General features: G+C 39.6%; 1 protein-coding gene across 2 annotated transcripts in view; it reads right to left on the reverse strand.

Annotated features, from left to right (window-relative positions):
* The window catches only part of Jupiter (microtubule-associated protein Jupiter), a 192,043-nt gene that overhangs the window by 123,512 nt on the left and 42,359 nt on the right, over positions 1-26,172 (reverse strand). The gene's annotated exons all lie outside the window — the stretch shown is intronic.

The following is a 26,172-nucleotide window of genomic DNA, read 5'->3' on the forward strand; positions in this document are numbered from 1 at the left end:
GGGGATTCTCATTGCCACACAATGGTGCAGAAAACCTACACTTTCACACCTTTTTTAGCGCTACTGCCGTTATTGTAGTGGGTGATGCGACAGCGGTCTAGGATAATGTTTAAACAAACGGAACAATGAAAGTAATGAAAGTATCTAAATTGTGCAGAACAAAATTCATGGGAAGGCTGTATTTCAGCGGAATGGTTTGAACAATCACCGAAAAAGGCATCTATACTCTATCCCCGGAATCTGTGGAGCAAGGACGCATAGCGGCAGAGAAAGGGGGGGGGGGTCGAGTGGGCAGAGCGAAGCAGTACACACTGCTCGAAGGCTAGTACCTGCAGTCGCTTTCCCCCTCCCCACACTCTCGTTCCCTCACGTATTCATTGGTGGAGCAGTCTCGCGTTACTACTTGCGCAGAGACCTGTTTTCGTTCGCTTGCTCCAGAGATAGCCGGGACAGAGTGTAGTACTTGGTTTCAGTGACTGAGGAGCAGGAGATGATCGATTCGAATCCCGATGGCCTCGAAAGCGCGGGGTCCTAAGTTCGATTCACGGTGCTACAAGCATTTCATAAGTCCCGACTATGGTGTGGAGTTAAAACAAACTTCGTGAAATATATTTTCGAAATTAGGGTCAGTCACGACGACGAGAAAACGAAGGATGGAAGTGTCCGTTGTCTTCAATATTGACACCTCCGACGTGGGTGAAGGACAAGGGAAAAATTCTGTTCGAATGGGAAAATGTTAGAGCTTTCACATCGAAGTGACGAACGACATAGGCCACAACCAGTCTGTAAGGGAGAAAAAAAAACATTCACTGTGCATGCGCTATCAACAGACCAAGGCGGCACGTGCAGTTTGTCGTGTCACTTTGGCACGAAAGGTTGGATTTATTTCTAAAGGTGGTTTTCAAGTAGCATTTGGGGCTTGTTCTGAAAGCTTCCTTCAGGAAATTTATTTGTATTTGTTCTCTCACCAGTGTCACGGCTAACTGAATAATCATCATAGTTGCCATAAACCAAGAGCACAGACAAAAACTTTACTTTAATACCAATTTTTGCTTGGAGACTGGACTTAGATCGATACTCCTTAATTACACGGTGTTAGCATCAGCCCTTACGCTATCGGGAAGGCCCGAGGAAGAGAAAACCAACATTCAATTATACGATAGTACGAGGGTCGTACTGAAAGTTATGCCTGTTGGATCATAAAATCTGTAGAAATGATGCTGTATATCTGAAATTCATATCACTGGGAAAACAAATCTTCACGTGCGAGTGATTTAAAATGAGTGTAATGATTGACGAAAACCATCAGCGAGTTGTTGATTCATTTTGGCAAATTTTACAGTCCGTGAAATTACTCAGATCCTGAATTGAGCATATGATAATGTACAGAGGATTTTAAAAGACGTACATTATAGAAAAGTGTGTGTCTTACCAGTAAACAGCTGCTTTGAAAGAAAGAAGGGTGGACGTGTGTTCGGAACTGTCTACATGTTTGAAGCTGAAGAACGATTTTTGATTTCAAGTTTTGTGACTGAAAATGAGGCTTGGGTAAACCAATACGTCCCCGAGACTAAGAGGCAGTCAGTCGATGGGGTGGCAACACAGAAGCTCACCCCGCCTAAGAAGTTCAAGAGTCAAAAATCCGCAGCCAAGGAGAGGGTTCTTGAGAGAGGAGTCATTTCGTTGGATTTTCTTGAATAGGGTCCAGCGGTGAACGCTACATTGCGTCCTTGAAGAAACTCCGACAAGCTATTCGGAAAATCATGATGCCATTAAACTACATAATGATAATGCAGGTCTCACATTTCTAGCCCCAAAACCAATGACTTACCTACATGAGGTGGTCAGTAGTGTCCCATCTCTATAAAATAGCCCTGATCTTGCACAATCAATTTCCATCTCTTCGGTGTACTGAAGGATTCGGGGTAAGAGATTCAGAAGATGTGAAACATGCTATTAAAACTTGGGTCAGACAGTATTTCAGAGATTTTTCCAAAGTGCTTTTCAGAAGTGTATTTAAAGGTAGCGTTGCGTGCAAAGGAGATTATTTTGAATAGTACCATTCTGAATGCACAGTATAGTCTTTCAACTTTTGTTAATAAAGCTACAAAGCAAAGCAACAGGAATTACTTTCAGCACACCCCCCATAATTAAGCTTTTAATGACAAATTTGCCTCATTGGATTAAACTACTTTAGAGTTCGTAGCAAACAAACAAAATCTGTAAAACCCTTTGATTTTTTTTTTTAAAAAGGCATGTATGTGGAAAACGTGCCAAATAAAAATGTATGACCTGATGTGATCTTTGTAGAAAATCAGGCATTCTGGTAATTTTATCTCGTAATAATTCTATTTAGGTTCACAAAAATTCCTATGGGAACTAAATAACTAACCCATACAGAATGTTTATATAGCATTCGAATTCTTGTTTCTTTTTTTTAAGACATAGAAGAAAGAAAAAGAAATGTCTATTTTACTTACCAGTTTCAACTTTAAGCATAGGAACATTCACGGTCGCTGACCTGACGGGCCAAGAATACCGATTTTAAATCGCGGAGAGGATCTTGAGCTCTAACATGCTCCGAGATAACCGGAGATAGCAGCTACCTTAACTATATTCATTCCGTAAGTTTTGCATACAATGCCTGTGCAAGTTACGTGATTTGTTATTGCAATGCACCGGACTATACGAACTAACCCCCCCCCCCCCCCCGGCCTTTTGCAGAAAAGTAATGAAGACTGTTGGCTCTCAGAAGAGCACATCAAAAGGAGCTTTCCATACCAAAAGATGTGTGTGTCAACCACGACTCCAATTAGGAATTCCTCAAACTAATATTCCAGATGATATCGCACTGGTATGTAATTCGAAGGTTTCGGGTTAGAGTTCTGATTCGGGCACATTTTCACTAAACCTCTTACGACACGCCACCACCTGAGTGGATTCATTGTAACCTGTTTGTAAAAATCGTTCTTTGTTTTCTATTTATATTTTGATAATTTTCCGGTGTTTTTCTATCTTGTTTAGTTTTCTATTATGGGAAACAATGATCAACTGATATAGTAATGATGGTACAAACAAAGACACATCAACGCTTTACCTTAAACTTGAACCTAGACGCCAACCACTCTGCCACTAACCGCTACATATATTTATATTATATATATGTACAACACAAAGAACTCGAAATGTATCAAATCAAGATTGATGCGAGTGCACTCGGTAAAAGTACCCTTCTATGCATTTCTTTACGTACACGGTGGACCAAAAGTACCTTCCCCATATGAGATTTATCATCGTGTTCTTTCTGTGTAGGTGGAGGTGATAGTGCTATGCGGAAGGGAAGGATAGCCGATGTGACAAGTGGTAGAGAAGTTTAAGTTAAGGACTTTTGGCCCACCCTTTATTATGATGCATCAAAAGTGTATCACTCCAGTTTATACACTTTAATGTGCTAGTGGAGCCAACATATTTGTGTCAATCGACGCATTTTATGTTCTGTGTGAATGCACTATATTTTTATGTAAGTCCACTGTAAAAATGCAGTGTTAAACATGTTAAAAAACATAAACCAATGTTTTGCCTTATATGTTAAATGCAAAACAAACAAAAAAAATAAAACTACGTTAACAATGCGAAACGTTAGGACATAAAGAGAAAAGGAGAAGGTTGCAGTACAAGGACTATTTCCTACGCTGAAGAAAGAAAGAGTGTTAACGCGTAAAAAAGTAAACACTTGTGCAGTGAGTGCAAGATTTCTAGTGTTAACCAGCAGAGCAGAGAGGGAACACTTCCTTCCATTTGGTAGAAAGTCGGAAGCATCAATATCCTGCCGAAAAGGAAAGGAATTAAAATCCTGAGCTTAGCATACGTCCATGCGCTTGAGTAGTTCAGATCAGGATTCGTGGTTGCGGTCCTGTGACCACGGCACAAGGAGTAAGAAAAATGGTATGGAAACTACGGCAACTGACCATGTTATACAGAGTACTGAGCAGAAGTGGGCTGGAGCCAAATTGAATGTGCATCCTTACAGTTACGTAACCCCAATATACACAACAAATAGCCTTATTGCATAACATGCAAGGATATAACCGGTGCGATGGATTAAGGAGAATGAAAACCAAATAGAGACTTCAGATGGAATGCTCCGACAAAACAAAATCTCTCTTCGGCATTTATCGTGTGTGCGTGTGATTGTGTGCGTACGCTCGCGAGCGGGATATTGCACTCGATACTACTTTACCGACTATGATGGTACGCGAATTCGAAATGAGAACGAGACTTACTGTTGTGAGTTTTGTCTCGTCTCAGACTCCAGCAAATTAGAACGTAAGGTTATACGAAAATTTCGTCTCCAATTGGCTTCGCTGTGCAAATTATTCACAGGGTCGTTGTTTACGTTATACATTTTGTTCAATGTTCAAAAACTTAAAAATAAATTATATCGAGACTTGAGTTTCCTGACAACGCCAGGAATGAGACAGGTATTTTTGATTTTAGACAAGACACCCTACCTTCGGCCAACATTAGTTTCCATCTTTGTTTTACATCTTATAGCAAGATATCAATATAATCTTTTCACGATTTTCCTTGTACTTCTCAGACCAAAATTGCTCTAGTTGTATTTATTCCAGGAACGTTTTCTTGCGCCCGTAACTCAAGAATGTTGACAAATACTTTCCTGGTGCAGAAAATACTCTTTGTACGCAGATTTTGGTCTCACCCTGTAGCATTTATCTCTGTAGTGCATTGCAGCATAAAGGGCAACTCTTACAATTAAAATATCTGCTTACAGAAAAGCTTCAATCACGGATATCAGCCACAAAACTACACGAACTAAATTTTGTCAAGTTTTTTCCTCTACTGTGCCAAGAGCCCATTACTTCCTGCAAAACAGCAGCATTCGGTTTCGGAATTATGCAAATTAAATTACGTGAATATCAAGGTCAAGGGCACCGAGCGCCAAGGTAATGAGTGTCCGTGGCTTATTATTAACAAAACAAGCTCTTAGTGCTTTTAGGGACACACCAAATTACACCGCGAAGTGTGTCACCCGTTAATTTATTTCGAATGGCAGTGCAGGATGAATTGTTCATTACTATGGGAAGCACATCTTGAAATTATATGGTTCGAGAGTATTCAATACATTTTTTGTTGCTGGAGCACCGCAAATCATATCATAATCATGTACACTGCCGGTGGGCTAAAAGGAGGAAGGAGGAAAGCGGAAGGCATAGCCGGTTAGTACTGTTCTGATTACATATGCAAACTTCAAGGTAAAGTTTAAATTACTGAGAACTTGTTGCGCTGGTTATGATGTATAATATGAAAAAATTGCGACAATGTATGGTTGCTTATACATAACTACTGCACAGTGACGGTGGGCAATATGTGCATTCGACAAAGGCGATAATTTCCTATGCACCATAACCTCGATTGAAAATAATATCGGAAGCCCGAATCGATTATCGATATCATATTTTAGATGTAAAAACATGGCGAGGCGATTGTATCGGGAGTGCATTGATAACTTCCAATATATAGTCGTAGTAATAGTTTTTAAAAACTGAATACAGAGAATCAGCAAACGGGCAAATTGGAATTTATTAGTCTGTTGTGACAGATAAATGCTTATGGTTCGTATAATTAGTCTACCAGAAAATGTTCTACCTAGATATATTTTAATGTTATTAACGAAAAAATCACACATGGGGAAAGAGAGAGAGAGAGAGAGATTATGTGCATATTACTTGGATATGACTAAGGTTGTTAAAATTCTAAAACGCTGCAGTTATTGATATTTAAAAGAAAACTAATTACCTTGCTTAATAACTGTTTTGAACATTAGTATTAGTAGACATTCTGGATTGCGTAAAAATGGAACACTGCCACACAAGATTTTAGAATAAGAAAAAAGAATGCTTACTAAGGTGATTGACAAGTGCCATTTTTATTATTAGCATAAAAGGATTAGTTCTGGCATTTACGTTGTTGGATTCTTTAAAAAATAATACATGGATGTTTTTTTATTCTCTTTCAGGTCACAATTTATAAGCAAAGCGGCAGTAAAAGGGAGGGGGGGGGGGTGTAAGGTACTATGACAGACAACTGAAATGACCGGAAACTTACAGAACACAGAATGCGTAAGTTGGCACAAGTATATTGATTCCCGTAACACATTCAAGCGCATAAACTATTAATGATGAACTTACGGTGCATCAAAATATACACAGAAATGCATAAAATTTAACTGTCATCAGGTGCTGTTCCGTATGATGCACTAAAATGCATACATTGAGATCAGGCACGATAATTTCAAATACATCAAAATTACTTATATTTGTGCTAATTGATACACAAAAAGCGTAAACCTTGATGACGCATTTCGAGTATTGTATGAAATCCGTACTCCCTGAGACGCAACCATGGACAATTTCTCGGGGAGGGAAGGGGGGGGGGGCAGAAAAGTCTGGAAAACGAAGAGAGTACCAAAAAAACGGGATTAAATCTGGGCAAGATGTTAACTGGGACCATCCCAAATCTTCGATGTTAAAGGAACAACAACAACAACGTTATCGACAGGAACATTCTAGATATAACTTCCTTTGTAATGCTGCGATCCGATATTATTTTCGTACCGTTTCCCACACATCTGTTTTATCGTGCAAGAGCTGTCATTGATCTATAAGAATATTTATGGCCGTTATCATGTGTAAAATCAGTTACTGACGTGTTGGGACACCCTGTGAATGCATGTATATAACCTTGCTCTACACCAACAATCTTACATGTACTTGGCAACACCGCGAACTTGAAGACCTTTCACTTTCCAAAACGGGAGACGCAGAGCACATCGTTAAGACGCCAAGAAGCCTTGCTGGAGGATGAGTCACTCTTGAACCCAAATTGGGTGAATGGGCTCTGATCTATCGCACTTGAAAAGGTATCCTCCGGGACTCCAGAAGCCTTATGGGGCCAACCAAGGATTATACGAAACAGGAGCCGCTCCCGAAAAATTAAGGCTTCCAATGCAAGTGTCAGATTTCATGCGCGGCACACCGACCATCTGCATCTTTTAACTTTGTGTCGCTTTTCTGTCACTTTTAACTAATATTAGGATGATAAGGATGATTAATAATTAGATAAAATTGATGAAGGGGCACTCATGACCACGCCGAGACTCTAACCCGTGATGAGATCATTGATTGACTGATTTGGTTTATTTTATTTCCCTTTTCTGCCACTTTTGGCTAATCGCGAAGATGAGGAGTGATGATGGGACACCCCCTCAAAGAACAGCCATGCCCAGACCGGGATTCGAAGCCGGGACCCAAGGCGTCGTAGCATGGTGTGATAACCACTCCGCCACGAAGTCGTTCGTGATGAGATCATGAGCAACCACTCAACGTTCTCTTACATTCGCTCACTTCTATACTAGGCGCTTTACATGCGAAGAACCGTCCTGAAAGCACTGATCAAGATATTGTCCACCTGCGTCAGTCGTGACTATCGACGCAAGTTCGCATGCGCTAACTAGACAAGTAGCGTGACAACATAGAGGAGTGGGTGACGGCTGTAAGTGGAACCAAGATGGGAAGCAGATTCATTCACGCTCGTCTGCTCATGACTGCAAATTTAAATTTCAATTGTAGTAATGTCGCCTAAGTGAAAACGCGAGCGATAATTAACAGCCGATAGCACAGAAATTAAATGATATTCTCAAAATTGCTTCTTTTCGAAACTAGATTCGTCTTCCCTGGTCGGACTGTATACACAGGGTTGAGTGCAGAACACTGATATTAAATTAGAATTTACAGATTATCGGTTGCTATCAAAATCGATGAAGGATAATTTGAAATCCTGATGTATGTCTGTCTGCCGCGGGCATGTATTTCAAGTCACTTCCATGTAAATCAGCGCAATCTGTCGATCAAGGATCCTCATCCTAAGGGCCTTCCTCATCCCGAGGAAACAGCAAAATCGTCATGCGCGACATTTATGGCCAGAGCCGTTAGATTCATCTAAAAAAATATACATCAAACCTCGCCGCACAAGACATAAAAGTCATCCCTCTCCAACATCTCCCGTCGGACGGAGAGGAGATTGAGGAATAGGTGCGGTTCGTCTACAAATGGTTCAGCGCACCGCACACAATGCGCACCACACCCTAACGTAGGCGCAGTACGTGGTCTTCCGTTCAGCCTGCTTCTCCACAAAACGATTTGATTCTTTTTTTCTTCTTCCATCCACTTCGTCCGCCCTTTTTACATGGTTCCTTTCATTTTCATGACATGCTAACAATGCTTGTGGAAAATATGTCAAGTCTGATGGGCCATGTAAAGGACAGTCATCACAAACGTTTGTAACAATGATCACCAGTTCCTGGCTACCAAACAAGCGAAATATTTGATTTCGAGAATTTTATAACTTCCGTGAGTTATAGTATAAAACTCCCTATAAGTTTTTTTTTTTAACAATTAATTTTTAAACTAGAGCTGCATTTACTGTGTAACCGCGGTATGCTTCATGGATACTAATCAGAACATTGGCACATTCACACTTTATTGGTTGTAGATTTGACAGGAAATGTTGGCTTTGTATTTCGTGCAGTTTTCACGCGCAATCTCACAAGCAGTGTTGGTACATCTATGTATCGGCATGCCACATGACATCGATCTAACACACAGATGATAGACGGAGGAACATTACCGCCGCATAAGGATACTTTTTCGTAATTCTAGAAGGAAAGACTGAGGAAATACCTTTCGTTTTAAAATGCGATTGTTACAATAACATACTTTTATCAAGAAATAAGCATAAATTAAAAGAAAAAATCTACAAGAAAGAAATACATACATACACGAAGAAAGGAAGGTGGGATTCTCATACTGCTTAGATCTCATAGAAAAAGCGTTATTGATGAAAAGCCTTTCCAGGCATTTTTATACCTGACGATTCCGCCAGGATTATCAAATATGACAAGATTGTATTTTCACGAAACCTAAAGAAAACGAAAGAAAAATGTGTTCTACTCATACACGTGAGCGAACGTGCCAATCAGTTGTCAAGGTACAGTGTGTTTTAAAAGTCCTGCAGGATTCTAAAAAGCTATAACTTTAAAGTAATAAGTTTATTACAACGAAATATTGTTTTTTTTACACAGAGGAAAATTATATATTTTGTTCTGCCCACACTGCTGAATGACAATGACGTGTGTGCAGGTGATCACATAATTCAAAAATGGCGCCGATGCGGGAAAAAGCCCAGTGTGTGTTATGGCTTGCAGAGTTAAAATCTTGTGTTTTGGTGCGAAGAAATCCCAAACAAAACTAAATTTTAAAATTTCAAATAAAATACACAGATTTTGACGACCTGAGGTTCAAGATACGTGATGTGATTCACAACATTCTTGACGTCAGAACGCAATTCTCAGATTGAAACTCAGATTGCAAGTGTGTTTGGAAGTGAATGATGCCCAGCTAGAGATCTGGCGATGATTCAAACTACATCAAACATTAATTTTAAAGTTTCTCCTGTGTAACAATATTTCGCTGTAATAAACCTATTCCTTTAAAACTTATAGGTTTTCAGAATCCTGCACGACTTTAAAAACACACTGTAATTATTTCAAAGCTAGTTTTTAACACATAATATATTGTGGTAAACTTGTATCAGTTACGAATATGGTTCAGAACAGTCTGCCCATGCTACAAGTGCACCCACACAATCTCTATCATTACAAACAAACCACCAACGCAGCCATTACGCAAGGTCGTTCTTAATAACTAGCATTTTCGCAACCTTCCTCGGGTTTTTACTTGCTTTCGGAGTGGCTTACAGTTAAATCTCCGAAACTCTGGAAGCTTACAAAGCGACCTCTTCCAGTTCTAACTACGCACTCATTTTTATGTCCACGAGCAAGAAACGCAATCGGGTCTTCTTACCTCTCCTGATGACGCTCATTACTGGGCTCCGTGGAGTTTTATGAAGGGGGAGTGGAGGAGGAGGAAACCAAGATATAATCAACATCCGTACTTTTTCACCTCTACTTCGCAGCCACCCAGGACAAATGACAAGATTTACGCCGGTTTCGTATCATTCCAGGGAGTTAATAGTGGCCTATATCCAAAGATCCAGTCTCCTAATCATGATGAGACAAGCACGCTATCGTGTGGTTTAGTGATTATCTTGCACGTACAAAAAAGCAACAGAAGCATCCTTTGACGGAACAATAGGGACTGTGTAACTGCAAACAGGTCACGAGCTGAAACAGGACCAAGTGTTTACGTATGATGGCGCCACTCAGGGTCCTTGGAACCTCTGGTAGAGTAATGAGCATCTCGGTAATTCCCATCTGCTTTGAAATTATAAGAACCGACACATGATATAAGAAAGGTACCAGTTGGGCCGTCGCTACCACATAAAACGTATCAAAAGAAGCCCTTGCTACAAGGAAGATACATTCAATGTGTTTGCACATACTACCACATTAACACACACACACGACTTCAAAGATTGATGTGTGTTTGCACAAACCAGATGATGCATCGAAGGAGAAAGACGCGAGATTTATTTTTCCTCGCAGGCCAATCAAATTGACACTAACCCACAAAAAGGCTTACGGTCACTTGAGAAACGATTTCACACTACCAGTATGTTCAAATGGTACAATTTTTATACTGCCGTATTTAAAGTGCAAATGGGAAAAGGGAAACTGCACTGCTCTGTATGACGGTTGTCTTGCCAAATGAATATGTATATCATGATGTGATGCGCTGCAATAAAAAGATAGTTTGCATGCATTGTGCATCGTAAAGCCAGGCGACCTTAATTCTTCACTCTCGCTCTGTGCATATATGTATGTGCGTGTGCGCACCAGAGCTGTACATGGTTGGTTAAAAGTTACAACTTCTAAAGGAATACTCCGTCAAGGACAGTGAGATGCAGGTAATTCCATACCTTTACACAAATCCCCATCAACCACCTTACGGATATAAAGTAGTTCTTCACTGTCTTAAGAAAATGCAAAAGGTAACAAAATAATGTAGGGCAACAAAGCTGGTTTCAGAATAATCGGAAGGATTTAGCAGCTTATCCATGCACTTTGTGGATTTCGACTGACGACTGAAGCCGAAAATGAGAAAACCAAGTAGATTACGGGCAAAAATTGAAACAACTTGATAGTGATACGTGAAAGAATGTGGGTTTCTCGTACTACTCAGATCTGGTTGAACGTAACTCTTGCTTCACATACCAAAACCTCCCCCAACAAAATAAAGTTTCGACGACGTCAAAGACCAAATCGAGTTTTATGACACAATTTCCATTATATATTCTGGAATTAGATCCTCCCAGCTAGTGCCAGTCCAGCGTGAACCTTTAGCCTATACTTTATCAGGTGTGTGTGTGTGAGGGGGAGGAGGACTGACCACGTGATCTGAATGTGATCAGTTTACCGTCTCGGCCAATAAAATTAAACTTTCATACGAATTCAGATGACATTACACTTCAAAAATACCAAATCATATTGAGCCTGAATTTTGACAACTCTGAACAAATAACTATGCTCCTCACACCCCGAAGAAAAATACGATTTCACAACTCTATCCAAAAACAGTCTGAGACTGTTGTTTTACGACAACCTTTACGAATACGAAAGACACACCACTGGTACGCACCTTGCGTCAAATATTGGAGATCCTCCATTCCTACTGGATCTTAATTTTTTTGACTCATTTCTAGAGACTAGCTAGCTTAGGAAAAGCATCGAACTATGAGAAGTACAGTAAAAATAGAAATTTCTAAGGACATAATAATACATTAAACTAACGCATACTTGTAAGATTAAATACGAAGTAAGGACAGATTACTTACGTGCCACTCTTCTACAATTAAATACAATTGAGCAGACACTTACCTGAAATAAAAAGAACAAAAATAATTAATATTTCAATAAGAATAAGAGACAGCCCAAGATAAATAAGCAATTATATAAAGTTACCATGGATTGCACTCACCTCTCTACATAAATATTTATTTAATTAACCCGTACATGGTACGGCATACAAGCAACACATTAAAATAATAATTAAGAAAAATATAAGCAATTAAACCATATGAATTTTACATCTTGTTGAAGAATAATCCGTACGAAACATTGATGGAATCTTTTAACAGGGTCGAGTCCGAGCGTAGTAAAATATAATAATATTGTTTTTTGAAGTGTCACTGCATAAACTAAATTTTAGCTGGTCGTTCTCGACATGAAAATAAGGCAATATGGGAATGGTGTTGCTGTTTATTTGTAGATTTTAATATCAGAAATATTTGCAAACGTTGTAATGATGTAGTTCTAAGCAGATGACTTTGCAGGGCTCACAAATTTTGTAGAAAAAATGTCTCAAGACACCGTGATGTTATGAATCTCTTCGAGAAAGATGTTTGATCTTATTTTGTGAGGAGGGAGGAATACTATTCTGTAAACTGTGAACTTCAATCTCTATTGCAATTCTTGTTTCAATTCATTTTCCCATCTCCAATCATATGATGCACAAAATAATGATTAAATAATGTTTGAAGCAAACAATTTCAACAACATCTCGATATAAGATGTGATAACCACAAATTTAAGATGTGATAACCACAAATTCACCTCATAAAAGTTAAAACGTTGAGAAATTCACGTCAGGGAATATGCTTAACAGAGCCCGCGTATTTATCCTTTACTTCACAAGTAATATTTGTATGAAAATTTTATCAAATAAGGAACATCACTTTAGTTTGTCTTTATACAAGCAATTGACACACAAAAGTGCATGAATTTTTTTGACTCCAATGACACATTAAAAATACATCAAATTGAAAGATCCACCTAAATGCATCAAAATATATGTCAAATGATTCACTAAAATGCATCAAACTGAAAAATGCACCTAAATGCATCAAATGACACATTAAAGTGGATATTTCGTTTGATGCACCTAAACTTGTCGTTGGAGTCATGTTGGAGTTGTGTAGGATGACACGTTTGTGTGTGTCAGTTCTTTTCCTTTACTCGCTCATGGGGGGTTGCATACCTGCAAGGGAAAAGTTCCAATTCATTTCTCCACTGCAAAAAATATTGCACTTTTCAAACACTTTCTTGAAGCACTTCACCACTCCACATTTAATGTGCTTCAGTGAGAAAGTGATGGAAAGGAGTATTGTCAATATTAAAATATTCTACAAGTGTTTAAAGTTAATTCTAGAAATTATTTTTATCATTTACAGTACATTTCACACACTTAGTACATGCAGAGATCACTTCTTAGTACACAATGAAAGAATTCATCATTACTAGAAATTTTTAGATGGAGGGATGCTTACTGTAAATTTCCCTACTGCAGGGGAATTGGGAGTACTGGCGACTTGAAGATGCACTTAATTAAATATTTGACTTTTCTTCTTCACATTTCTGCACATATAAACACACTTTTCTGTTTCTAAGTGGCATATCCTTGTGCGTTTATGGTTGTAGGTGCAATATTGAATTGTATATTGAATAGATAAAACCACTTTCAGGACATACTGAAAACAACTTTTTCTTTTAACAAAATGAGAGATCATAATCAGAAGTCGAATTAATTTTCCTTCCCATTTGATCAACATGTTTATCCTACCGTGTACATGCAGATTAACAACCAGAAAAATCCAAATAGCAAAAGTCTTCAATTATGAACAAAAATTAAGTGAGTGATGCAGGAGTAAAAAGCACTGTCATTAACAGAAAAAAAAGCCAACATCCTGTAACCTATAATTAATATAAAACATAGGAAAACTATGAATACCATTTTCAATCACGACACCAATGTTGTTAGTGAACAATAAGAGACACTTTGGTGCAATTCATAGTAATAAATGATACAGAAGATCCTCAGACAGAACATTTATTGTTTGACACAGATACACCGGTGTTTAATGAACATCCTGTTTTAAATCCTTTAACTTCTCATATAAGATAGATGACTCGGGGCGACATTCTGTATTTATGGCCTAATATAGTATGTACTCGACCACTGTCATACTCGCAGCACAGCTTTTGGGGTAGTCTAATGTACGCCACAAAGTGCAGATAAATATAGAAAACTATGGATGTGCAAAAACTCTTAATATGCGTACATTGTCAATTGTATTCAACGTTTCTATCTGTATCCCTTTTACCTGCAATTGTAAATCTGTATTCTTTCTTCTATCTTGCCAAACTTTAAGCTCAGTCTAATCCGGACTGGACATACAGTTGAAACCAGTGTGTAATGTACTGCAACATGGGAGGGTCGGCATCTATCTTGTGTTGAGGAAAATTTTTCAATTAGCGGCATGCATCGACATTCTCACAATGAAAACCTGAAGACCTATTCCCCATCCACTTCAAGAACGAAGTTAATGTAAACAAAACCTCGTGACTTCTGACAAAGTAGTTCATTTCCTGTGTGTTAGTTCTAGTATCATTTTGCACATGTATATCTCTGTCGTAGCTGGACAGCTCATATCAGGACCACAACTTCATTTATCACACGCTCTAGATTACTGCACGGATAACATTCGAACAACCAATACGATTTCTCAAAGTCACGTGTATTTATTTACATCGACTTCGTTCTTACGGCGAACAGAGAATAGAGCTTTCAAGTGTCTCAGTCTATACCTACGTTAGGGTAAAACGTTTTTTTAAAAAGTTGCAAGAAGTCACGTAGGCCAAGCGAAAACTGCATATTAATTCACTTTCACAGCGAGCAAGAACCCGCAGCCCGTGCACTGGATACCTCATCGTGCATCCTTCCTTTTCGAGAGCACGGGCTGCAGTCATGCTCCGAAGGAAGTAGCGCACTTCCTCCGAAGACTGGCTTTTAAAATGCAAACTCTGTTTCTCCAAATGACTGAATTGACGTCCACGGTAACAGTAAATCGTTACGAGTGGCAGTGGAAGACCCAAGTCGTGGTTAACATGCTAATCGTTTATCGAGTGAACGCGGTCAATCCTTCCGGTCTTTGTAAAGTGACGGGGGAAAAAATAGCAGGTTATGTCGTCAGCAGAACTGCTTGTCTAAATGCTGGCAGTTGTCATCTAATCCGCACTTCCCTTATATTGCGGCCACCGTGTACTTGGTACGAGCTTACCTATAATCGGGACACATGCTCAAAACCTTTTAGACTAAAAATCGTAATTACTTTTTGAGTGTGATGATATGATGAAATTGATGAGAGATTCACGAAGAATACCCATGCCCAGGCCGGGATTCGAACCCGGGACTCCTGGCGTCGTGCCGCGCTGTGATAACCACTACGCCATGGAGGTCGGCAACCTTGTGCTCGTCTCAGCAATTCTACTACTATGTGGAAGGACAGGGATTCGATCCCGTGCTACTTGATTACAACAAGACGACGTTACCACTACTCCATCGGGAAGGTCCCAGGCGTTCTTCAAATACAAGAAATTGATGAAGGAACGCAGACCAGGTTCCAAACAAGACGAAACACTCCGAATCTTCTCGAAATCAAAGACTCCAGAGTTCATTTGGAAATAGCAAATCATCACAAATTCTGCCTCGGAACCTCCAAGTTCGCACCGCAAAGAACAAACCATTGGAAGACTGACACAGATACTTAGCAGCGCGTGTTCGCTACGAGCACCCTGTAGGGCAAGGAAACGCCAGATGAACAGAGAAATTATCTTAATATGGGACGCAACCATGGCCGAAATACGTTGAAATTAGGCAGGACACGCACACGTTATCTTTGTTTGTAAACACCTTCGAACACAACGAGAACACAGCCTGCTTCACGCGATCGCAAAAAGGAAAAAGAGGGTTTCCATGCGCTATTGACCACGAAATAATGCAAGGAACACCTTCTTACCGGCGATTAAGACTCCAATGTTACAGTTAGTTATATCCAATCTCCTTCTCCTTTGGTACGAATAGTTTAAATCTGCGCGCCTTGTTTTACATGGTTGCCTGTGATAATGCCAATAACTACGGCTCCGTGTTCATTGCTTCCCTTGTCCTAAAGCAAGTACGAATAAAGACATCATTCGCCAGGATAACAAAAGAAGCGCAAAATTAGTTCGTGCCGGTCGTAAGATGAACTACGCTACAGATTTTCAAGGAAATTGCCAATTTTTTGCAATCTGGTAGACGCGTTTTGCTAAATATAATGCATAACAAGACTATAGCATGATATAGTACTACAGTTACCTACGAAAAAGATGTAAAGACAATGCGTCGAAATCTACCGTAAGAGCCAAGTGAAGTGTCCAAATAAACACGCCGTATCGGCCGAACGGTAAAATAATGCATGAAATGAACAACGTATCGGAAATATTACTATTAGATGTGCACAGCGTTTGATCTCAATTACAAATAAACAATTACACAGAAAAACTGATTTGTTTGAAATAACAACAAATATTCACTTAAGCTTTTTGGTATCGTTTTGTTTGTCGCCATTTTAAACAGAAACTTGGTTACCAGAAATTATTTTTTGGTTATTCCAAACAGACTTTTTTTCTGTGTATGTGCTTACTACTCTAAATGTTCATTCCGACTGATTATCTGTCGTAATCAAAGTTAAGCCATATTCTCTATGAGGACACGTTTCAGTGCTAGACACAATTTCAAAATTACAGGCTGTACCAATTAAGACTGCAAAAGTGCACTTTACAACAACATTTCGATGTTTCACACACACACGCACAAATGGTACTTGTTATTCACGTGGAATAGGACTTATAAAAACAACATTGTCAAAAAGAAGTGGGCAATTTTTGTCATTTTTTTATGAGCATATACCTTCCAAAGCCTCACAATCTTTTCCTCCGTATCGTATCAGGTCTAGGCGATAAGTTGTAAGTAGTTGACTCCTGTTCGAGTCTAGTACCATATAAACATGTCAATAGCTTCAATCCTTTCATGGCATCAAGCAGTGTGTGGTAATTTAGTCCAAAATTGGTGAGAACGCACCACACTTTTGCCTCAAAAGCAAATAGAAGTTCACAAACGTACACAGAAAAATAGTTTCTATTTTTAAAAAATCGTTACATTCTGAAATTTGATTTTGAATTAAATATTTTCCATAGAATCCGTTCACTGGAAACGATGCAAATGAACAATAAGGCAGGAGGTCACAGGATCCAATGTTAATATTGCTTTCAATGGAATCGAAATGAAACCAACATGAGCGAATTTTCTTTTATTTTGATTTTACTTTAATGCCAGGCAAAGCGTATAATTCATTCCGTGTGTCACGCAATAACAGTCGAGCGGATGTAATTGTGAAGACAGAAGCTGTACACGAAAGACTCTTCCAAACTAACAAGTTTCCATACACTGTACTTTATGAGACTGGCACACTACTTAGAGAAAGGTAAACTCTTCCTAACAACACGACCATACATACATTAATAGTGATAATACCGAAACCGTGACAAGACTAGACCCTCTGAGACAAGACAGAGGAGTCTCGTATCCTTCGAGACATTAGTGAAGTACGTAGAACGTTATGACATGAGAATCTCGCCAAAATAAAAATTGCTTTAATGGGACTTATTGAGACATGCTAAGAGTGTAGCTATTTATCTAGTTATTTAGAGATTGGTTCTCGTACATGTTAAATGCGCAATTGTTTCCACAAAAAACATTTATTTATATTTTTGCATCTATTATTTCGAAACTAGAGTCAAGAACGAGACGGAAGTTTAGATATCGAGAACGAAATAGCCAGGAGACGACTCCTTATCAACTCTGGTCTCGTCTCGGAGCCATCCATATTTCTAGAGTGTTCTGGGAAATTCACTTGAATCAAAAATTGTAATTTTTCAGCAGGCAGTTTTTTAATTAATGTTTATTCTCCTCATAACAAATATTGTAGACATGTTGGATCATCCCTGTTAAGAATCTTTACACATGCCTAATATAAAATTATACTGATAATATTTTCTTTCATTGTTTCAGTGTGACATAAATGAAAGCAACTGAAAATCGCAGTTTGTAACTTAAGTGATTTTTTCAGAAAACCCTATATTTATTTTTAATCTAAGGTCACTTAAATGTTAACCACCCTTTCTCACAATAAAGATGCTCGGCCGACGAGCACTCATTAATTAGTGTCACTAAATGAAAAAATATTGAGAAAGTATTTCGTTTGGTTTCCATATTTCTTGCCTGATTAAGAAAAGGGGTTGGGCATGTTAGCAGTATTCTTGTTCTTTTCATTAGTTAGTAATTTGTCATTCGGTGGATTGATTTGATAATATTTATGAAATATGCTGTCAATAATTACCGGAAGACCATTTTTAAAAACGGGTCCCGGGTTCGACACCCAGTGGAGGCACAAAGTGGTTCGGATCCCACATTAAACTGTAGGTCCAGTCCCAATTAGCCTTTCTGTGCATAAAGTGAACTTAAAACACAAACTCAAACAAACTAAAGAAACAAACATTCTTAAAAACGGTAAGGAACATTATCTGGATCTGGACAAAAATACTTTACATACTTCTGCTGCCATTAAAAAAAAAATTGCAACAACAAACACAAAGCAGATTGTTGCCAACTCCTATGGTGGTCCACACCTAGTTTGCGCGAAGATGTTAACACGCAGACCAGGAAAGGTGGGCAATTGAAGAAGTATTTTTCGAGGATGCTAATTTTCACCGAAAAATCCTAACTACACATACATGTGATATGCATTGTGGGAATTAAACTGCCGTAACAAGCAGCTCTAAACAGCTGGTCTCTTGACATTCGCAGGACAATGCACTGTTTACAGACAATTAACAATGTGGCAACTATTGTGTTTTTAGTGCGGAAGTAGTGAATGCACACACACCCAAGGTGAATATTAGTGTTAAAGGGACTTGTCGTCTCTGACATCGGACATCAGCTTTTTTGTCACGGACCTATCTAAGCCATTTGAGTCCTTACAAAGTTGTCCCTAACTGTACATATCGTCATACTGCACTCATTTTGGACTGACAGGACCACGGAAGAGTGGTTAACGTAGCATGATTTGTAACGGTAAAGCTAACCCCGGCGTGGTCTCACACATGCATAATCTCGGGCATTTTTAAGGTGATGCGATCAACACCACGCTCCAGCCGCCCTACGCCCCCGCCACCCATTCATTAGAGACTGGGTAAACCTCACCATTCTGGAACACTGCTGGGATAATTCGCACCTGAAATATTCATCCCGGGTTTCGTGTGAGACATTCAGGAGCTATACCGACTGGACCACTGCGACTAAAGCACCAGCACACAAAAGCTACGAAGCCAGAATGTGTGAAATCCTAGGTAAGACTGGACGATTCATTATGTTTTCTCTATGATCGATAACTTTTTACTTTCTGAAACCGAAAACACTTGTGTTACGATATGAACCAAGACCCTACCACAGCTAGAGGTGGCGACTCTGCAAACTTGAATCGCTGCTGGAAGAACCTGGATGAAAAGGTTTTAGGGCGGATGGAATGAACGATGGACAACTCGATCAATACTTTGTTCGTGGTTTAATAATAAATATATAGTCTCTCAGTGTGGAAGAAGGTTCAACATAATTGTATTTTTTATTCTACTGGTTCATTTTTACCTATAGACCAACAACATGGATAAGGATGAAGAGTGATTAATGAAATTGGACACAAGGTACCTGGATTCTAATTCGGAACCTGTCGCTATGGCAGCTTGTATCTGTGTGTGTGTGTGTGTGGGGGGGGGGGTCGCATCCTTTAACAAGTTCCTGATTCAGCCATCAAACACTTTTTCCGTATGAAATCAAAGTACACTTTTCCATCCCACAAATTCGTATCTGTACAGTCATGAGCAAAAGGATACCGGATTTCTGAATCAACCAAATCAATGCACGGACCCAACCCAAAGCACGCATGGCGATGCAACCGAATGTCAGGGTAACTTGTTTTCTCGAGGTATCCTGGCATGTTCTGCAACAGGCCATTCTGTCGAGCGGTTCGGGATGCCAAACTTCAAGGATCTCAAATGACTGATAAATCGGTACCAGTTATATTGCTTATATTAACCCCAATCCGCTTCGACTCCAGACTGTACGGCCCATGTTGTCGAACCAAATAAAGAAGCAAAGCTGAAGTGAATTGCACCAACTGACTCCGTCGTCGCTGCGTCACAGATGCAGTTGGTTAGTTTTCGAATCACGGATCGAATGCATTACGTAACGCTTCAAGCTAAAACTAAAATTTCTTTCTTATGCAATTCTATGCATTAATGACGTTATTCACACGTCCGACCTAGACGTGGAAGGAACAGTCGGTGCATATGCACGATATCGCTGCTGCTTGCACTACCTAGCACTTACTTCGCAGCTGGATTTACAAATTTCTCACGCCAGATTAATCTAAAGGAAAGAGAAGATGGGGAGGTGCCCACCGACGTCAATGTTACACACACACACACACTTAGTGGCGAACACTCCATATACCACGGAGTTCCCCTGTCTAGAGGATGACCCTCAGCAACGCGAATATCAGCAAATATTATACAAAAGCTTGTGCGTTTGTGGGAAGTTGGAGCTGCCGTTACCCCTTTCTAAAACTCAAGTGTTCGCCACTACGCGTCTATATGAATGAGTAGGTATTTTACAGAAATCAAATATGCTTCTTCTGATGATGATTTTCAAATTTATCAGCAACGTGTCACAAAAGTAAATAAGAATGAAAACATCGCGAATAACTTACAATTATTGACATTTCTGGAATACCTTGCCTGTTTTCCTCCTCTCTTCAAAACAGACTCAGTGGTCCGGTTGGTAGAGGTCTGGTTTCTGGATGCGATACCACAGTTCAATGTCCCTACCTAAGCGGTTCTAGAGTTCACCCAACCTCTTGTCAACGGACGACGTGGGAGGTTCTGCGGCGTAAAGGTGGCCGGACCTCGAATTTGATCATAACTCCACCATTCCATAAGTAGCAAATGTGTGGAGGCTTGACTGCACGCCCTCTATCTGCCTGTCGCTGATGTAGCCGTGGAGAAGAGACTCGATTAATGTTAATTAGTGGGATGCAAGAAACAATGGGTTATGCTGCTCGAGCTCAGCTCACAAGACGCAACAATAACCGCTGGACAACCCTGGCTGATCTCTTTGTTAACGTGCGTAGTCCGAGTATCGTATCCTAAATCAATAATGTTAATCAAGTTAAGGATGAAATAACTTTGACAATCTACTCTGTGAAGGAAGACTTCCCCACGAATCGCAATTCGGCGATATTCCTCTATCCCATACCTTTCGGACAAGTTTCCACTTACACACTTTTCGTCCGGTTACATACAGACAATGAGCCAATAACCCACAACGAAAGACAAGCTGTCTCGCCAGGAACAAATTACCTATCCGGCAGTGACATCCGCCGTACACAGAGAGGCAGAATCGGTGAAGCACGTATGGCCGACTAATTCCTCTCTACCTTCTCCCAATCCCGCTCATGACCTATCGGGGTCACATCATCACGAGGCCGTACCTAATCATACCTCACGAAGCACATTCTTTCATTTCCTGGATGTGTATGTATCCATTCAAGACTCCTTCCCTCGATTACTTTAAACTCCCCTTCTCTCCTCTACCTGTCTTAGCAATCATCGAAATGGCCCGGATTAATGAGCGGAGGTCCGTTCATTTTTCAGATGGAAAGTTTTAGGCCAAAAGGATAAAAATATGACATTCTGAGTAGGGATGGTATCGAGACGGCCTTTGAGTGCCTAGCTTTTAAAGTTAGGCAGGACTACAAAATATTCTTATTCCGCAGTCCGTTCTAAAAGTATGCCACCAGAGTTGGTTGTATCCTGATGGAGGACAAATTTGCTTCCAAAGCTCTCCCAACATTGGATCAATCTTTTCGAGATCACACAGCAATTCCACCCGGAAAGAGGAGGGGTTAACTAGCTTTCTTTCCTCAGAAGCTGATGTCAAGGGAAAGGTTACCTCTGGCGACATAGTTTGCGACAAGATAGCCAGGAAACACGTCACGTTCATTGCCGCTATTAACCCCAATGCTATTGAGGATAGGGGGATTGATCATCGTGAGGACGTATTGCTTGGTCACTCCAAATTATTGATATCCGATATTCTTGAAAATATGAGGGGTAGAACAGAAGCTAAAAACGTCACGAGTTCAACGAACCCGTACTAGGGAGTCAGAGCATGAAAGGAAAGTCAATACATATTGGGGTGGTTGGCACGACAATTTTTAATGGTGGGGAGGCAAACGTCATAACATGTCTAATATAGACACTAAAAGAGGAAAAATAACCAGTTACAATAAAACGAGATAAATAAAAACAGGTCACAAAAGACTATGTCAGAGGCTCTCACATTTAAAACTAACTGTGTTCCACAAAGAGTTATTCCACGTAAAATTAGGCAAAAGTTCGGATTTTGAACATTTGTGGTGAGCGGGTGTTGATCTTATTTTTATAAAACATCCTACAAGGATTTTGGATTGACATAAAATTTGTCAGATTTTTAGGAATTTTGAAAAATAGTATATTTACTAAACACTGAATTTTTAAATGTATGTAATATATCTCAAGAGCGAATCAAGGTAAGAAAATGGAACCGATCTTATTTTGAAGATAAAGTGGGTCAGATCAAAATGGGCATTTCGAACATTGGAGTGTTTAATGTTTAACGTTCAATAGCAACCTCCCCTTTCCCCCCTCCTCCTCCAATCGTTTTATTTTCGGATATTTTTAGCTTTCGCGTGTCTTCTACATCGTAATGGTATTTTTTTCCATATAAGGGAGAAAATGTATTTTGAAATTTTCATATACGGTCTTCGACGGTTTTCAATTGCGAGTAGACCGGATCATACTTCGTGCAGCCAATGCTGTTTTGTGCTGGATAACAATTTATAAAGTAAATTCTAGGGCCGAGCCAATACCGATGCCAATGTATCTGTATCGGCCAATATCAGTGGTACTGGTATCGGAAAGTATCTGTTGAAATTCATGTACCGATACCAGCCGATACTTTCCCGGCATATTGGTCTTTCACGGGGTCCTCAAAAATACTGCGCAACACTTTCGCGGAGTCTATTTATCCTGGAAATTGTGCAAAATTCAAACTTTATTTTTATCTTGCACCAATTTTGCAAGAAAAACTATATTTTGTGATTACATAATATATATTTTGATATTCTGATGCAATTCTCGAACATTCTAAAGCAAATTGATGCATATAAATGGATAAGAATATTTACACACCAATATCGATCAATATTTTGAACAAATTTTAATTATTGCAATTTTCAAGTATCGGTATCGGTTTCGGTGGGAATCCGTAAAAGTATCGGCATCGGTATCGGCTCAGCCCTAGTAAATTCAGAATGAATGTAAAATTACTTCTCCCATTCAAATCTTTAACATGCACTTCCTTCCAGGGGACATTAAGAAACGACGAAATTCAATTCGTATGAGAAAGCATCAGTGATTCGTCCCTGCTATAGGTGCATTTTAAAACTTGTATTAAGTAAATAATTCAAAATTTCTCTAAAAATCGGAGAATTTGATTTTTATCCAAAACATTTTACGAGGGTTTCATAAAATACAATCCACGCCGTCTCAGCAATTTTTTTTTTTTAAGGGACATTATCTGCTTGATTTGATATGGAATCACCGGAGAGAAAACAATCACACGAAGAAGGTAGCACAGATAGCAAAATGCAACAAATTAAGTTTATTATGAAATTAAAAAGACTGCTGATTATGGATTTCAAACTGAACTTCGTATTGTCCGATACAATGGTGAAGACAAGGTGGTATTTGAAGGGGAGTGAGGAGAACTTCTCCCTCTGGTTGATAACTTTTGGTTCTTGAGGGTGCGAAGGAGGGACCATACATATATCCCAATACTTCCAGATCAGTTAGTTGAACGCCCCTTCCGCCCACTGAATTTTTCAAATGCCGCACTTGAAGATTCATGATTGAAATTTCGTTCTCAAACTTTTCAAAAGGCCCTCGTGTTTAAATCCACGAGATTAATGTTTGCAAAAACGTGTCGAGTGCAGCCATGTTCATGTCTCACCGAAATAAGGTAATTCTTCATCCTGCATATCGGGGGGCGGGAGAGAGGGCCGTTACATAGCTGACATCCCGAACCCGCTCCGCAAGAAGAGACTGACGCCAACAATACCAAAACTGACACAATTATAAGCAGTACGGTGTTTTTCTGGGTTACCGCAGGGCCAGTTGGTTCGCAGGTGGGGGAAAAAATGACGTAATTCGCTACGGAAGATTGAACGAGCGACTCCTAACATTCCAAGCTGACCTTCCTCCATTCTAGTCCTCAGTGTTTCTTCTTCAAATAGATGACTGATTCCTGGTCAGCATTTCTCGGATCGTACAGCAATAAAATACTTAGCGACAAAAAAATGTATGCCAGCTTGTTGGTAGTCAATGCGGAACCTATTCCTCCTGAGCGAGTATCTTCACAGAATGGTTAAGCCTTATCACTCTGTTCCACACACAAAAAAGTGTGCATTTCTTTGCGCACTGTTGTTGGACGAGAATTTTTTGAATGACACCGCAAAACATGGACAAAAACCTGCAGTTACCGAGCCATAACGTTAGGCTACTTATCCGTCACACTTCACTCGTCGCACTGGCACCGGTTGACCAACGTAAAAAAGCCTAAACGCGAATAATGAAACATTATTCCATGATCAAGATTTCGTCCTTTCAGGCGACGACCTGGAGTTAATCCTGTTGACTTAATCACGAGATGGCCCCCGAGACACGCATGATCGAACTTAAGGCCACTAATCACGAGTACTTAATCAGCCGCCTCGATGGCCGAACGGTCCACTCACAAATTCTCCAACAAAAGTTCCGGGTTAGCCTCTCATCACTTTTATGATAATCATCCATGATCGACGCTTCCATTACTTAAAGACTTAGAGAAAAGTTACAAAACGTAATATATCAGTGCTTAACCGAACACTAATTTCCACATTATGCTTTTTCCGTTGTGTTTTGTGATATTAATTCTTATGCTCTTTCAAGTTTCTTAAAATACAAATAAGATGTGAAATGAATCAATGAATGAATGATCTAGTTTATTTTACTTCGCTTTTATGCCGATTTTGGCTAATCGGGAAGATGAGGATAATTAATATAAAGCGTTGCGGATATTCGGTGCAAACTACGAAATACTAGTTGCAAAAATTGGCAGTTTTTGGAACGTCTATCCTATTCTAAAGCAAATTTCAGGATATTAGAGGCGAGGCAGACTCCTGTAACACGTTGCATGAGTTCTATGATACAACAATAAAAAAAATCAAATTTTGTCGATTTCGCCCTATGATTAAATTGATGAAGGTACATTCACAAAGAACATCCATGCAGAGATTCGAACACCTGACCCCTGGCGTCGTAGCGTGCTATGCTAACCACTCCGCCACGGAGGTCGGCAAAGTGTTGACCCTATCCACTATATGTGGGGATAGAACCCGGGACCCCTTGATCACAAGTCAGAAAAGCAATAGAGTAAACGGAATGAAGAAACTTCTCCGTGGGAGCGGCAAAACACTTAGTATGTAAAATGCGCATTGCGTTAGAGATTAATTCAATTGGCCAACAACTTTTTCTCATCTGTTGTAGAGTGGCAACAGGGAGGAGTCGACTGAGATGAAGGGGAGAGGGATCATCCTATATCGGCACTGCACTTCCTAGAAAAGAGTATTTTCTAACACGTTTTGAGTCAAAGAAAAGTGGATTAATATGCCGAAAAATACATTCGTTTCCTCATTCATAACTTTGAGCTTCTGGCTGTGCATCGAAGAGAGAACTACTTACTAACAGAACAATACAATCTTCAAAAGGCCTAATACAGATGACACAGGAACTCTTCAAACAATGGGTGTTGTAGGAATAAGATGCAGCTTGCATGCTGAAACTTAACAATCCAAAAAATGAAATTCCTCGTAGACAAATTCATTCATTTGATGTCGAAGTAAAAAAAACATACCATGTGGTTCCTAATTCTCCCAACGAATGATCTTGAAACTTATCAATGTGGAGAAGGTCTACTTTCCTTTGTCGGAAGACCATTTATACGCATTATGCGTTTCGTGTAACACTGCGACGTCTATTGTTGCACGACATCGTGCAAGAGACAGATG

This window comes from Lepisma saccharinum, chromosome 3 (genome assembly GCF_977018435.1).
Source record: "Lepisma saccharinum chromosome 3, izLepSacc3.1, whole genome shotgun sequence".
Taxonomy (NCBI): Eukaryota; Metazoa; Arthropoda; class Insecta; order Zygentoma; family Lepismatidae; genus Lepisma; species Lepisma saccharinum.